This window comes from Ambystoma mexicanum, chromosome 5q, assembly GCF_040938575.1.
Source record: "Ambystoma mexicanum isolate Mex_15411 chromosome 5q, UKY_AmexF1_1, whole genome shotgun sequence".
Lineage (NCBI taxonomy): Eukaryota > Metazoa > Chordata > Amphibia > Caudata > Ambystomatidae > Ambystoma > Ambystoma mexicanum.
This window is the reverse complement of record NC_090933.1, coordinates 211,514,457-211,526,788: the sequence shown is the minus strand read 5'-3', so window position 1 is coordinate 211,526,788 and position 12,332 is coordinate 211,514,457. Positions and strand designations below refer to the sequence as shown.

At 44.0% G+C, this 12,332-nt stretch overlaps 1 protein-coding gene across 6 annotated transcripts in view; it reads left to right on the top strand.

Annotated features, from left to right (window-relative positions):
- ZNF236 (zinc finger protein 236) overlaps nt 1-12,332 on the top strand; it is a 2,444,547-nt gene that overhangs the window by 1,605,107 nt on the left and 827,108 nt on the right. The gene's annotated exons all lie outside the window — the stretch shown is intronic.

Sequence of the window (12,332 nt, the reverse complement as noted above, 5' to 3'; positions counted from 1 at the left end):
GTGCTAGCAGGTAGTTGTGGGTTAGGAGGCGTTGCGCGTTCCTGGTCTGGTTTTTGAAAATGGTGTGACGGTTCATGTATGCTTTACTGGGTACCTGCGGTTCGTAGAGGGTGGAGAGTCTAGCGCGAAGTCTAGAGTTTCTATGGAGAGTAGGGCAAGGTACGTGTTTAAATTGGTCCATAGTTATCAATATTAATTGTAATAACAGCAGTGGGGCGTATGTTGATAACATCGTGCTAAAATGCATTCTGCTAGTGAGAACTAAGAAACACAATGTAGTGGCAGGCTATCTGCAACCATCAAATTACAGTGTAGTGGCAGGCTGAAAGCAATTTGAAAACACAATGTAGTGGCAGGCCAGAGGCAGCTTTCAATGGCAGTGCACTTTCAAAAGGCTAAATGCATGTGCATATGCAACTGTGTGGACAGCAAGCATCTCTAAAACCTAACCTGTAGATGATAACTTCCCACTTCTCTCAAGACACTAATTACTAGAAAGCACTAAACATATCTTTTTTTTTTTTAGGAAGGGCTATGCTGTACAAGGCTCCCAAACTCGAATTTCCCTACTTAAGTTACAGAACTCTGTCTGGCAGGGTGGCATTGGGTTACCCAATATTAGAAAATACTATGGAGTGGGGCAACTGGCGACAGCCAATAAATGGCTGCACAGCGACCCCCAATTACCCCCACATACGGGTTGCATGTGTCTTAGTGAGCAGAGCCACGCCACTACAAATCCATTATTGTGGAACACGCTTCCTAAGGCCAGCAACAAGTCGTTAAGATTAGGAAAGTGGTCATGAGATGTATGGCCTGGGCAGGTGGAATTACACTATTGCAACCATTATGGCACAAAGCAGAACTCTCTGAAATTATGTAGATGTGTACACTCTGGTTTTGGATCTGAAATAAAATCCTTGTCTTGGGGGATATTGTGTAAGATTGGAACCTTCTCTCGTTCCAAGAGCTGAATGCAAAAAATGATTTGCCAATGCCTGAATATTACCATTTTATTCAATTCACCCATGCCCCAAAGCTTTTCCTAATTACCTCTGTGATATGGTATAGTATGGTATGGTATGGTATGGTAATGTTTATTTATAAAGCACCTATACACAGGCAAGTATTTCAAAGCGCTCAAGGAGGAAAGGAACAAGGGGAAAAAGCGTTGCTCAGAGCCATTGAATTTCTGAGACGATAACAGTCTGCAGAGGCAGATTAAGTGAATATGATACATTTAACAGTTTAGATACAGCAAATAGGCCTGCCGGCCATTCTGTGGATTTTTCAAGTGCACACATTAAAGGGTGAAGACAAGGGAGAACAGACAGAACGACTTTCAGGCAGGGCTGTATACAGATCGTGCAAGTGCCAGAGGGCAAGGGAAGAGTTGGGGAACAAGTGTGCCCAGTAGGTAGAGACTGGTGAAGTGCGCAGAGAGAAAGCTCTCAGGGTTTTTATTAAAAGTGCAGTGTGTTTAATAAAAAAAAAACAGGCTGCCATCCTGTGCCTTCATATTAGTGTTAGAGTCAAAGTAGACCCTGAGTTGTCCATCTATTCTTATTTTTTTATATTACACCCATCAATTTGGAACTGACAATACCCAGTACCCATCTTGCAGGTTTTTGCCTCGGTGCCCACCACGAGTTCAGTTTTCCCTGTATTGAGGGCCAACCCAGTATTACTCATCCAGCATTGGATGAGCCCATAGATCCTATTGATGTTTTTCTCTTCCTCTACGTGATTGCCAGAAAGAGGGATAACACAAGTGTAGTCAGCGTAGTTAGTGAAATCAATTTGATTTTCTTCTAGAAGGTCAATAAATGGCACAGTAAAGAGGTTATAAAAAGAGGGGGACAAGCAGGTCCCCTGGGGCACTCCATGTGTAAGCTTGACCACTGGTTCAGGCTCCGCCAGGGCACTGCTAACTCTGCACCATCGGTTACTGAGAAATGACTACCCAGCGGGCTGCAGCCCCTGAGAACCCCGCCACATCCCTCAACCCGGAGACCAATAGTGCATGGTCTACCAGGTCGAAAGCGGCAGAGAGGTCCAACAGCATTAAGAGAAGGCTGTCGGCCGTGGTCCATGACACATAGAAGTCTGGACTTCAGGTCCAAAACAGCAGTCGCTGTGCCATGATGTTCCCTGAATCCTGATTGCCATTTATTAAGAATCTTATTATTCCTAAGATGTTGTGACCTGTGTATATGCTATACGGTCAAGGGTCTTCAACAAAAAAGGAGAGTTGGAAATAGGCCTATAATTCAGGGTGTCAAGCATGCGTAGACCTGGCTTCCTAAGCAGAGGTGTGATCCAAGTATTCTTAATCGCCTCCGGGACACGATTTTCACTAAATGATGCATTAACAAACTTACACAGAGTGCTCATTATTATAGAAGAACAGGTTGTTATGACTATGGCAGGGCAAACGTCCCCCTTACAGGCAGTTGACTTCAGGTTTTCTATAAGTAATGCCAGTTCTGGCAGAGATACTGGTTTATAAAATAAAATTGTTCATCCTGCCTCCATAATTTCTGAGAGGGGCTAACAGTTAGTTGTCTTTTCACTGTAAACCTTGGGATTTTTGACATGTTCAATATTAGGTTTAATCTTGGTTAGTTTGCCAAGCATAGCTTCCTGGATGGAAGTACACCCTTCAGCATCCCTAGTAATAGATTATATTCTATTATGGCCTGGATGTTCCAGATTCTTAAGAAATCTGAACAGTTCTCTTGGATTAGATTGAGCTGTATTAATTCTGTCATCAAGGGAGGACTTTTTAGCTAGTATAACAGCTTCCTTGAACCTTTTTGCCGCACACCTATAGCCCTCTTTATCCATCTCATTCAGAGAGGCTTTACATTGATAGTGCCTCTTTATCTTGGCACTCTTTAGAGTCTGCAGGTCCAGGTGTTGGCTTGTCTCTGGCTGACTTTCCTTGTTTTTAGGGGAGCCAGAGCATCAGTGGCAACCCGAAAGGTACTCTGGTATCTATCCAGAATGTCATCCACTGAGACCAGACCACTCACTTCCTGGGCTAAAGGTAGAAGGTAGAAACCAAGGACGTAAAGCATTTGGTGTAAGATGTTTCAGATTTCTGCTAACCATCGTAATTTTGGAAACATCCCTATGGATAGTCACCTTTCCGCATATAACCATAAAATGAATAAATAAGTGGTCTGACCAAGGGCAGGGAACCACCTCTTCATTGGAAAGGGTCCGATTGTAAGTCGCCACCCAGTCAAGTGTTTTCCCTTTAGTGTGGGTAGGAATTTTGACAAATTGTTCGAACCCCAGATCCACTAGAGCATCATTGGTCGCCCTGCTGTCCTCCATAGGATAACATTGGGAACCAGTTCCTTTTTATCCTAACATTCAATTACTCTGCTTTTTGGTTGTCGAACCTGGATAGTACCATCTGAAAGATAAGAACACATTTTACTTATCTAGTAACCGTGTTGCATCTCTTCCTTTGAACAGTCACCTATACAAGAAACTTACCTGCTACAGATAGATTCTGGGGGAAGCATTGTGGCTCCTGTAAACTTTGGGCACAAGGCCCCATTCTTCTTAGGGATCGGACTGCTGAACGTTAGGGAAATCCATTTGTGACTTGGTTTAATCTTTACTTCATTACCTTAATTACCTCTTGTGGTGTTTAAGGCATTTTAAGAACCTAGAGTGAATGTATATATTTTATTTTTTATTAATGAGTTGGTTTAACAAATGAAACATTTTCACCATATCAAAAACAATAACATATACAAAATATAATAAAACACAGTCTAAAGAGACAAGTAAAAAAAAAAAATAACTTGATGCATAGAATTTGGCAAATGAAACCCTTTTCACTGTATCAAAAACATAAAAAATATAAAAAATCAATGTATGAAGATCGGTTTAGAAATTGTTGCATACTATGAATAAGTGGCCCGCGATAAAGAACCACATTGACTCCTACAGTCAATTTCATGGCTGTTTATTAAACTTAATTTAGCAGAATGGCTGGTTTCTTTTCCTCTTCGGGTTACTCACGCCTAATGGGCTGGGAACTTTGGCGCTAGGGCCGGCACTTTCCTCTCTCATCTTCCCAGACCTGGGTCCCACCTCCCAGCCCAAGACGTCCTTACCTGACTGTTAGTCACTACCGATCGGTAACACCTATCTGTTCTTCTAACTATCACTGTAGGCGTTTTCCCTAAAAAGCTGGCTTATCTGTCTCACTAGAACATTTCTAACTTTCCCTCTCCTATCGTTGGTTAATCTCTCCGGGAATAGGGAATGGTTCCGCCTTTCACACAGTGTCATGCTCACACCTTTCACAGCCTCTCACTCCTGACCCTTTGCTATACTGGACCTTCTAACTGTCCTCCTCCCACCACGTCACTGTTCCTCCAGTTTCATATTCTGCCTTTCCACCTCCACCCTTCGATCTTACTCGCTTTTCCCACTCTTGTTCTTACTACCACTGATCTCCAACTACTTCTCTACCTCTGTTCCTTCTTCTCCATCCTTCCTCTCAATCTTTCTCCACCTCCTACTGTCCCTCTAATTGTAACTCTGCTACTACTACTACCTCTGTCTACTATCTTCCCAGTTTAGCAGGTGCCCTGCTCACCTTCCACTACCACCTTTCCCCTCTACCACTAATGTCCTCTGCTGGCTACTCCCACCACCTACCACCTCTCCCACTACTACTATCTCACTCCACCTCTACCACTTACACTCCTCTCACACAGACACTCTGCAGACCACCTATTTAACAATAGCCTCTGTACTCCAGTCTCTCTCGCCTTCTCTGGTCTCTTGGACGTCCTCCTCCTCCGCCGCTGGTCCACACCCAACTGCCGCCCACCACAAGCAACTCCCAAGATCCCTCTTATGTATCCCTCCCCCTATCCGGATTGGCCACTTACCCTACCAATGGCTTAGCTTGTTTTCAAGGGTGTGTGATAGTGTGATTGGGAGGTTACATAAGGGTGTTAAACCCGCCTCTTTTCTTACTCTGCTTTGCTGTATTAGGAAGTTTGTCTTGGTGACCTGGCTCTTCTGCTTTTCTGGTCTGTTTTTTCTTGCGAGGATGTTATGCAGCGCGACACCACGTCCTGCCATGCTACTGTCCTGGTGGGTGAGGAGATGGTGGGAAGAGGTCTGTCTACTCATTCTCTTGCACCCAGGGTTGATGGGGTCGGGCTCCCTCTCACCCCTGACAGGGCTGGATCAACGGCCCTGTCACAATACAGTAATCAAATCTGAATTCCCAGCAATTTGAATGTAACAGTTAGCATCAGATTTAGGACCACCAGTTTTGGGACACTATTACCCCCCCTCCACTCCCCCAATCAGTTCAGACAAATTCAACCTAATAAGGAAAGCAGCGACCCTTCACAATTTGTATAAGGTGCTGCATATTCTAATAGGTTGAGCTTCCAGTATTCTCGATCCCAGACACTCCATGGTAGGGAGAACATGTTATTTAAATCTTATATATAGACTCTGAACTTCTAGCCCTGGGGAAAAAGGCTAATGTATCTAGGTGGAGACACCCTTTCCTTGGGAAAACAACTATACTCTGTATAATGTGTAAATACTCAGTTTATTCATGGTCTCACACCAGTCATAGTCAAATAATCTATTTTTAACTAAGGTAGGGTTTTCAATAAGAACAGACTCATTCAAGCCAATTATTGATACACATTGCTTCATAGATGTTGCGAACCGGGTCAAAGGGAGAGTATTCCCTTATAACAGGTAACTCAGAGCTATGAACAAGGATTTGGGTGCAGGGGCTAAAATATTTGAAAATAAGCACATTTTTGCACACAAGACGTTAGTCCATATTCATGCTGAATGACAGATGGGTATAGATAAGGGACGCCCAAAGCCACGCTTCCACATGGTTCCCTCCAAAGAATTAAAAAATATCCCAATATCGCGTAGAACGGATTCCAAACCATATGATAGAATTGGGACCACCCGAGCAAGATAGAATTTGCACAAGTGTATCAGAGTAAATGAGCACAGGCTCCATCGTTTGTTGTATTCACTTATAATGCGCACCAAACCCGAAGGTAGCTGGGCGCAGCAGTACGCAGCAGAATATGCGAGGCTTAGGTACAGGTTACGGAATGCATGCAGAGAAAAATATAAACCGTCAAATACAGGTTACATGTAGGCAAAATATATACAGATTACAAGGAAGACAGCATATACAGGCACTAGTAGGACATTGCGTCACAGTCCAGAGGGGAAAAATAAACATGTACACATAGGCAGCAATAGGGGGTCTATAACATATGTACACTAGGAGGTCTCGGGAGTTAAATAGGAACTGGTGGACTAGTCATTAGCAGATTTCAGCAGGTTGATGTAGTTGGATCTGGATTTAGAAAGGGCTGCTCCTCCCGTAAAGGGTGGGCCAATGAGTTCCATATTTGGGATGCTCGTACCTGGAAGCTACCTCCCCCAGCCTTAGTTAGCTTGAATCTTGGTATGATGAGGCTGTTGGCAGTTGTTATCTGAGAGAAAGTGTTTGCCAGCTCTAATGAGCTTATGTAGGCTGTAGTAGATGCCATAGATTTCACCCGTTTGTCGAAGGAGAGGGTGGAATCCAGATAAAAGCCAAGTGTCTTCACCTCCTTGGACTGTAGTCTTGGCTCAGTTGTTTGAGGTTAGAGTGAGTCCCTGGGATGATGAGCTCTGTTTTGTCATTATTCAGGCATAGACCGTGGGTTGCCATCCATGCCTGGATGATGATATACACCCTATTTACCAAGGCCAAATCCCTGTTGTAATCCCCAGAAAGTGGGAGGAGAATCTGGGTATCATCTGCATAGTTAGTGTAGGTGATACGAAGAAGGTCCAGATCATCAAAAAGGGGCTTAGTAAATATGTTGTATAGGGTAGGGGAGACGCAGGAGCCCTGTAGTCTATTAAATTAGATGAAAGTATGCAACTCCAGACGCGCGTGGCCTGTAGCACAGCTCATAACTTTGGCCTTGACTTTCTAGACAAAATGACAATCCTTGATTTCCCTCCATTGATTAGAAAATGGTCTTCTGTATAGGAAACAAAAGCGGACAATTTGCGTTGCACACCAATGGGGGGGGTCAAATAAAAAAAACAGAATGTCATCAACAAAAGCCAACCAGTTCAATCTAAAAGAGCCAGGCTGGGCTGTGAATGAGTTGACAGAATCCCATATCGAGTTTCAATCGGACAAAACATTTTAAAGAGCAGGGGTTCCAAGACCCATCCCTGTCTTAGTCCGACAGTTGTCTCGATAGCCCTAGATAAGTGACCACCTTGGAAAATCCTGATTTTTACCAAAGAGTTGTGGTGCAACTTCATGAGTATTTCAAGAGTTTGCACCACAATTAAGGCTTGCTAACTCTATCAAAGGCACTAGATAAGTCGAGTCAAGCTAAATGTACTGTCCCTATAGAGCTGCTTTTTAATGCGGCCCTGATATGGGCAAAAATAGTGCCATTCAATGAGTTAGCTACCTGTTTTCTAAAACCTACTTGATTGTGTGACAAGATGTTTAATCTATTAACCCATAATTCCAATTCTTTAAGAATGAAAGTCGCCAAGATCTTACTAGTTGTGTCAAGTAGGGAAATCGTCTATAGTCTGTTGGATTAGACCAATCACTATTTTTTAATATAGGACTTCCGTAGGACAGTCTCCAAGAAGTAGGTAATAGTACCTGGGCTAAAGATTTCTCGAAAGAGTTCAGATAATATGTTGGACCATAAGACTAAGTCGATAGGGTAATAGAAGCGTAATTGGAAGGGCCCAGGGCTCGGGAACTTTTACTCTTTTTAATAGAGCATATTTTTTATATATTCCTGTCTAAATCGAATTATTCTGTGCTTCACTGTGTGGACCCCTTACTCGACTCTCTCCCTCCTGTGAATAGCCTTGACTGCTCTCCATGTTTACATTTTTTTTTAAACATTTGTTTATTGCCATTCATAGTAAATTACAAACGTACAAGTTGTACATGGATGAGAGTATTGTTATTTAACTGTCCAGCTGTCAGTCTAGAAATACGGATACCTCTACTTTAAGACCGCAAACACATTTTGGTGGCCGTGGGCCAACCGTCTCATGCACGATATGACAAAATATAGGTTTTCGAGTTTGCCAATGAACGGCCATTTTGATGTAACAAGAATCGCCATTTTGTTTTCTAACCATTGCTCATTGCTTTCTGTTCCTATTGCTTCGCAGTATATTTTCCGCTTACACTGCTCGACTGTGAAACATTGTTGTCTGTATGTGAAAAGGACAAGGCCGCATGGCCGAGAGGATAACAAGAGTTGGCTGAAACACAAACGTAGGCAGCGCCAGGAAGAATGCCGGGCTCCCTCCCGAATGTAGCCTTGAAGCAGAGCTGCAGGGCATCTAATCATTGCGCAGCTGCCAGCCAATCCCGTTATATGGCAGAATATGTTAGAATAATACCGCTAAAGGCTTGAATTATGCTTTTCTTACTGCCCCCTTTGTTGAGCCCGCTAGAGCATGTCGGCTCCCAGGACGCGAATAGCACCTGATAGATAGCAAGGTCCGGAATGCAACCCCCCCTCCCGTATGTAGTTCGCTTCCAAGAACAGAAGCGTTGTGTTCTATTCAACAACTGAAAGATGCCTTCGCAATCACAAATTGCAAATTGCTACTAGAATAGATGTTTGAAGGCGTCATAGTGGTCGGAGATGTCCATCATCATACCAAGTTCAAAGAAACCCAATAAAGGGGGGTGTTAAACATATCATAGCTGATTGTTTGATATGCATTTTGTATATATGTAACTGATGTATGTAATTCACTCTCTTGCGTCCCTCAAGGTCTAGAGATACATGTCGCGGGGCGTGAGACCAAGTTGGCCAACTGAGAATTTTGCTTTGCAATAAACCCTCGCTTTGGGAATACAACATTGTGTCTGGCGTATCTATCGTGTGTGGTGACTCGCCTTGTTTCCATAGACGTCAGGGTCCCCTAGGGTCCCCTTTCACAGCGTCTTTGAAACCAAGTTAGTGGAACATTTCCTACGAGTCAGATCTGTGGTAGCACCCTCTTGGACTATCATTTGTGCATCTGTTCTGTGATCTTGTGCTCTCCATATTTACCTTAATTGGGTTTTGGCTTGAACCCATCCAAAACCAAATTCATACTCGTACATGCACACACCTTTGCTTTGTCCCAGCTGTTCAAACTTGGTTGCTTACATCTTTCCTCTTGGTTAACTTGTCTAACATTATTTTCAGCCAGATCTTCAGGCTTTTATATTCAATTAGATTTTACTGTTTTTGAGTGTAAAATGTGTACAAATTACTCTTCTAAAAAAAGGAACACCTCTTTTTATACACTTTATTTTAGTATTGCCTGGAATGTTTTGCTTGCCTTTAATGGGGTCCTCCCCCCCCCCCCCCCCGACAGTGAAATCTATCCACGTCTCACTGGAAACATAGCTCTTAAATGTTTGTGGCCCTTTTGGGAAACCCTGTGAACCCAAGCATTCACCAAGGGGCCATTAGTCCTCCTGGCTCAGTACTAGGACCCAGTCGGCTGCACTGCTTATGGTTGGTGGCAGTGTACTTTAAAGTGGCGGTTGGATGAGTTGTAGTCATGTTGGCTCACAGGAAGCCTTTTTCTTCTTGCAGGCTTCCAAAATGGATACTTTAGTGTTGTAAAATCCACTTTCCTGGCAACTTTTCTTTGCTGCTGCTGTGTCTGATGTAGGGTCATTTCGTTATTGTCATCTTCTGCCAGGAACTTATAAAGACATGGGGTTATCTAAAGTGATATGCATTGGCTGGCTCTCTGAAATTCTTCTGGAATCTACATCCCTAGAGTTTCTCCAGCAGAATGCCCACAAAATCTTTTTGTGGTAGTGTGACGGTTCACCTACTCTTGTCCCTTCTCCCCAGAGGGAGCCCCTTTCCATGAGAATAGGTGGGGTGCGGTCACTACCCAATCGTCCCCCTAGTGGTAACGTGAGGAAGGACTTATTGGAGTGGTACACCTCTCTTTGGGACAAGGAGATTGAGCTGGAGAAAATCTAAACCCCAACCCAACAGGGCAACAATAACATCAAATCCCTCTGGGGTTAAATGCTTTCGTACCTTGAGGGAGCACCCTCACATCCTTCAGGCTCGAAACCTGTACAAGCTATGGAGTGTCATGCTAAAAATTCCATCGTATGGTATTGTGACCTCCCTTTCTCATACATAGTAATTCCTAATAACAGAGCTGAGCAGACCTGGTAACTGATGCTAGCCCTCCTTTCAACAGGTCTCGGAAGAGGAAGATTAGAGGACGTGTACCAACCACTCCTCTGTAAATGGAGAAGATACCAGGATGAAGAAGATCATTCATACTCTTCAAATACTGGTACAAGTTCGCCCTGAGGAGGCATGAAGATTGTACCATTAGCAAAAACGAAGGACTTTTGTGTTCTGCTAGTGCAGGGCGAGAAACTTTGTACAAAAAGGGAAGAAGGACTTACTCCACAAAGAAGCACAGCAGTGGCAGGCACGTTGGGCGATGCAGATGGCGTCTGAATTCTCCAGCGTGGGAGTTTTAAATGCAGACTGGTGACTGGGGAGAGCGGGAGCAGTAAGATGATGATAATAATAACAATAATAATTTGATATTTATATAGCGCTACGAACCCTCAGGTAGCTGAGCGCTGCTTATTACCTACGGTGTGTGGTGCTCATTTATCGACCTCGGAAGGATGAAAGGCTGAGTTTGGCCCTGCTGGGTTTCGAACCTGCGTTAGCAGGCTCTGCACAGATGTAAAAGCGAACGCTCTACTCGCTGTGCCACTTGACCGGCTTAAGACCTTCTCTCTGCCTGCCAAGTGGAGACAAATGTATCCCAAAGCCAGGAAGATGCTGTGAAGCCGCAAATGCAGAGGAGAGAAGTCCACAGAGCCGAAGAGGTATGCCCTGGTTCCAGGAAGTCCGGGTGATGTACCGCAGCCCCAGAAGAGGTACGGGAGAACCAGAGGGGACCCAGGTGTTGACAGAGAGTTAGGTGGCTTTTCCTCTGCCCAAAAATAGCGAACACAGTAATGGGTGTAAAGAGAGAAGGGTCTGGGACCCTGAAGAGAATAGCTTGACAATGAGAGGAAAACAGAGCGAAAGAGAACACCACTGCCACCAGAGAAGGGGCTGGTTCACAAAAGTAGATACTGAGCGTATTAGAGGAAATCTTCATCACAGTGATAGAGAACGAACCACTTACCACCAAAAAAGGGTCTAGGACCCCGACAAGATTTGAGACTTCGCTAACAGCATACCAGAGTGGCAAGTGTGCATCAAGTTGAAAGCTGTAAAAAAGAACTGTACCAAACAATACCAGGAGAAGGTAGTCATTCTCCTGGTATCGAACCATGAGTTCTGTTAAAGACGCCAGGGGAAGGATGTCATTCTGCCTGGTCCTGTTGTGTGTGCTAAGCAATACCAGAAGAAAGGAGGCATTCTCCTAGTTCCGGACTGGGAGCTGTGCTGGAGACACCAGGAGAAGGGAATAATTCCCCCTGGATTTATTGGAAACTGTGTAGAGCTACACCAGGAGAAGGGGGGTCATTCTACTGGAGGCAAACCTTGTATAAGGGCTGTGTGAAACCCTCAAGCCAGAGCAAGGGAGGCAATTACAAGATGTAAGAGAATATTCTTTTGGACATTATCCAGGCAACAGGAGAAGGGAGCCAATCTCCTGAAAAATGAACTTTCTATTAGTTTTTCTTTTAATTATAGTGTGAGGTTTAGAAGTACGTTGTGACACAGGACGGTGGAGATTATTTTGACGGACATTCTGAAGGACACTTTAGTATTCATTTTGAGGCATGGAAACCCCTCATAGAGATAGGGATATATAGGTTTTCAATACGATAAATAAAGGTTTATAACCAAAACGATGCCATCCCTATGTCTGTGTCCTGCTGTGACACCCTTACAGTAGCCAGCACTGCCGCCGCAGTTTAAATGGTGTATGTGTATGATTGATGGTTTAGTGTTATCCTTTATACTCCGGTTTAGCATAAAAGCTGACAATGTGCACCTGGAATTTTGTCAACTGCTGAGATTCAATCAAAAGCATCCAATGGAGCCAAGTGTTCTGTTGACGACTGTGGAAGGACTACACTGTCATCTTTTGGGACCCTGAAAATCGGACAGCGAAGTGCTACCTCTCTACTGTGTCCCCTGCTGCTTTTCCCTGATCTGTTGAGGGATAGTGGGATCTTTTATTCAGGAATCATTTTGGTGGCTCATAACTTCTCAGGACTCACCTACACTGCTTGACCTGTAGAACAT